The following is a 4,827-nucleotide window of genomic DNA, read 5'->3' as shown; positions in this document are numbered from 1 at the left end:
GGGGTTAGGGGGAGGGTTAGGTTTAGGCACTAGGAGGTGAGGGTTAGGCACTAGGAGGTGAGGGTTAGATTTAAACTGCGTGGGGGAGGTTAGGTTTAGGTTGCAAGGGGTTTAGGCTTAGGCTGCAGGAAGGGAGGGTTAGATTTAGGGGTATGGTTAGAATACTTACTGACAGATGTCGGTATCCTAACTCTGTTGGAATGCCGATGTCAGGGTTCTGACTGCCGCGATCCTGAGCGGTGGCATCCCATACCCAACCCTTGCCATGATGCATGTGATGTTAAGTATGTAGCGCAGTTGTTGGCGGTTAGTCCACACATGGTACAGCTTAACTAGTTCTTAGATTTATTGGATCAGATAGAACAACAAGCAGCAAATGACAGGCATATCACAGGTGTAACAGTAGTATGCAGATTATATATATCAGGCCATTGTTGGGTCTTGTAGTGACTAATACATGGCAGATAGTAGTGGTGATGCCCTGTACTATAACTGTGGTAGTATATACTTGTGGTCCAGTTATGAGCTCTGGGTGACTCTATACTGTGAGAGTCTCCTGAGTCTGTACATCCTCATGGAACACTAGAATGTAAAGACACGCGGCGAAGTCACGCATGTGCAGTAGCGCATTTCAGTGGTCAGGCCTGTCTGACTGAGCTCCAGCAGGTCCTGGGGACCACTATCACAGTTCTACCTGTTAGATGCTGGAGGGAAGAAGCACAGAAGTGCTCTCCTTCTGACACATGGGAATGAATAAATGAAATAAATAATTACATAAGTCCCTTAACAGAAAGAAATACTGTACTGCTTGCATTATGTAATTTGTGCCTATCTGATATCTAAGGAATTATACATATGTGCCGTATTGTACATAGATTTTAATGATATAAATTCTATGATTTATAGTACAGTCCATATTTAAAGGCACCGTGACAAAGAATCAGTAGCATACGAAATGTGTGGTGGCTTCACTGGTGACTCACCACAAAGGATCTACATCTGCAGGACTGGAAGGCTTTGGAGACCCTTTTCCACCAAAATCCTGGGCCTGACCCAAAATTTGGAACATGGCTCCAAGCCGGGTCAGACCCGGAATTTACCCCATTCCCACTGCGGTACAGACCCGGGAATATCCCGGTGCAGCGCTGGAGCTTCGAGATGATGTCATCACCAAGACTCCAGCTCTCAGCCTCTCCCCTGAATGCCAAACCAGAGCGGATCGGCAACCAGGGGAAGGGGTCCTTCCTGAAGAGGGGGTCCTTTCGGGTGACTGTCTGATGTCACAGCTGTCACTGGGGAGAAGGGCAGGGACAGATTATAGCCTCCCCATATGAAGTGGGGACGGGTAACGGCCAGGACCATACATGGAGCCTGTAATCTCTTCCTCCCCGGTGACAACTGTCACAGACAGCTTCCGAATGCCACCCAATCACCATGCTGTAAACGGGTTACCAGTTTCCACTGAGCCTAACGAGAGTTTTACCCACATAAAACCTTGCTGGAGACCTGGGAAGAAACCTGGGATGTTTTCCTAGGAGCCTTTTCCACTGAGCCGCTACCCGGGTTGACATGGCAATAACCCGGGTATTTTGGCCAGTGGAAAATGGGTATGAGGAAGCCAGGAAGTCCTGGTTTACTATGCAGCGCCTTTCTTTCTGCCTAATCAGCTGCACGTGAAAGAAGACGGAAGCATGAAGAGGAAATTTAGATGTGAAAGAAAGAACACATTTTTAGGGCTGCTCTTTGCTTTGCACTGACATTTTCTCTCTGCAAAAAACTGAACACACACAAAAAGTGTCACATCTAATAAAGGCAGGCCCCAATGTCCCCTCGCTCTTGTGATTATTTAAAGTTATGATTCTAAACCAAGCAGCATTTTAGGAGAAAAATGGAAATGATTAACTAATTGAAAGATGTGGTTAAAAGTTGGGTGTAGATCTAGTTGCTGATGGCATTTCCCAAGAGCTGAGAGCATCCGTACACAATAAAGTGCACTTGGAGGAACATCTGTGTGTAATGATACAAAATGATGGTGTTTTGCTATGTGTTTTATAACTCAGTCTATAGTATACTGAAGCACACTCATAGATTGAGAATGTAGCAGTGTTTACTGTGGCAAAATCTCTTAAATAATTTCTCTATCTGGGATTTAAAGATTGGTCCCAGACAACAGTATGATTTAATTCCATAACTGTAGACAGGAGGAGATATTTATGGCTCTCTCAGTCATTAATCACAAGGCAAAATTGCTGTGTAACCAAAATCACTTTTATCTCAACGCATCGTCACTGAAGATAGCCAGAGGCAAACAAAAAAAGATGACTCAATCAAAATGAAATTTGAGTCAAATTCTAAAAAATAACAAGCAACATATAAAAAGGCAATAAGAAAGAAAACATAGGTTTTTATTGATGCTATTTCGATCTACCCAAAATAATGTAAAGGTCTTCGTTTAGAATATACACCAACAGTCTACACAGTGAAGTTCCCCTTTGGGTTTTATTCCACCAATTTGGTTTCACATCGCTATGAATCCAGAAGAGAGATGAACTTATAAACGATGAGCATTTAGCTTACAGACACACTTTAGTCTTGAGCTCATGCTTTGAATAGCCCACCCACTAGGGGCCTGGTTAGAGGTATCCATTTCATAGTGTAAATAAAGCATTTTTACCATTTTGAGGCTTGAAATGGATTAAAAATAAAAATAAGCATGCCACAATAAAAGTAAAAGATATGTAACAGTGATGTATGCAAATAAAATCCAGATGGTAAAGCAGCTTTCAAAATATCTGCATGTTGGACCCATAAAACTGTTGATTTTGCAGAGAAAAATGAGACGCTGAATAATCAGTGCTGATCTGTTGATGTAGGTTACTGTTTAAATTGTGAGACACTTGAATAATCCTCTGTCAGTGATTCAAATGCTTGAATATCAGCTCAATTACAAGCATTAATCTGCTTCTACCATCCCAGCCATTGCACATTAGATGTACCAAGGTATTTGCAATTAGATTTTTGACTGGAAAATAATTGAACACATGTTCAATTAGGAGATGGCTAGGGTTTGTATTTTGTTACTTTTTTTTTTGATCTGTGCATACACTTGTAAGAGATAGGAGGGAATTAGTGCAAATGTCACCACTGACACTCGCCCATGTTCTGGCCTTTCATTTACTCAGCTACTGCAAAGAAAGAGGCTGTTAGAGCGTATACACATAGAGGCAAGGCAGTACAAGCAAGGGTGTGGTCAGTGGTGCAGTGTTAGGGGCAGGGGCGCGTCTATAATGGGTACAGGGTGTGCGGTGCACATGAGCCCATGGGTCAAAAGGGGCCCATACCGCACACCCTGCACCCATTTGTTCAACACTTAACTCTCTGGAGTGGTAACAGCGCTGTATAAATCACCGGCAAAATGGAGCAGCTGTCATTTTCCCTGCATTTTGTGCATGCAAAAGGGAGGTACCAAGCGCCAAGAGGGAGATAAGTGCATTAAATTAGATAAAAATGTGTATACAGCTGCCCACCACCTGGGAGTATGCCAACACTCCCAAAAGGCACAATATATGCCGTAAGTGAAAGAAAAGAACAAATAGGTGGAATGGCGCTAGATACACATAGTATACCAAATGATTTAAAAATGTATTTAATGAAAAAATTAACAAATGAGTATAAAATAAATGACAATATCAAATATCAAATGACAATAATAAGTACTCTGACCATGAGCTGAAAATAATTCTGCCTTTTTAATAAAGCTGCTGTTTGCAGTGAAACGCGTTAAAGGATTACAGAAATTCCCTCCACACTTTTGTTACACTGCCGCTTATCTCTCCAGGTTTGGAAACCTTTTACCTACGGATTCCACCTCCATCATTATCCAGAGCCTGCACCAGTACTGCCTTTTCCCTGTGGCCGTCTCCAACTGCGAATCAGCCTGGCTTGCCAGGTTGGACGCCGCATCACCCCTCTGGAGCAAGCCAGTAACACTGCTGGGGTACTAACAGCTACTACAACCAGCCGGTGATACACAGCGCTAAACCCGCTTGACGCCAGGATTCACCAGCTGATATTCTTCATACTCACCTGTGCCTGCACTGGGACCACCACCATATCAACGGCACCCTCCTGCCGAGATTCAGCCACCCACATCCAGGCTGACAACGCGAGTCAGACTTGGAGAGTTTATTTGCTATGCCAGGAGCAGTGGCGTAACTAGGGTATTTGGAGCCCAGGGCAAATTTGAAAAGGGAGCCCACCCACCCCGATGTGACACACCCCTTTATTTTCACACTGAACATTCCTATCCATATGCACCTTAACCCCAGTAGTACCCCTTATATAGTACCCCCAGTATGGAGTTGTGGTCCCACTTATGCAGGCCCATAGTAGTGCCCCTTATACAGTATCCCCAGTAGTGGTCCCCCCAAATGCAGTGCCCCATGTAGTGTTCCCCCTTATGCAGTGCCCCCAGTAGCAGTCCCCACAATGCAGTGTGCCCAGTAGCGGTATCCCCTTATGCAGTGCCCTTTATATGGTGCCCCCTGTAGTAGTCCCCCCCCCTATGCAGTGCCCTTTATATAGTGCCCCCAGCAGTAGTCCCCCCCATGCAGTTTTCCCAGTAGTGGTCCCCTTATGCAGGCACCCAGTAGTGATCCCCCCTATCCAGTGCCCCCTGTAGTGGCCCTTCCTATTATTGCCCCCAGTAGTGGTCCCCTGAGTGCAGTGCCTCTACTAGTAGGCCCCTTTTATAATTCCCCCCCCAAGTAGTAGTCCCCAGTAGAGGTTCCCCCTCCCGATTAAGTGCCCCCAGTAGTAGCCCCCCCC

This window comes from Taudactylus pleione, unplaced genomic scaffold (assembly GCF_031769625.1).
Source record: "Taudactylus pleione unplaced genomic scaffold, aTauple2 ptg000032l, whole genome shotgun sequence".
In the NCBI taxonomy this organism is placed as follows: domain Eukaryota; kingdom Metazoa; phylum Chordata; class Amphibia; order Anura; family Myobatrachidae; genus Taudactylus; species Taudactylus pleione.
This window is presented reverse-complemented; position numbering follows the sequence as displayed.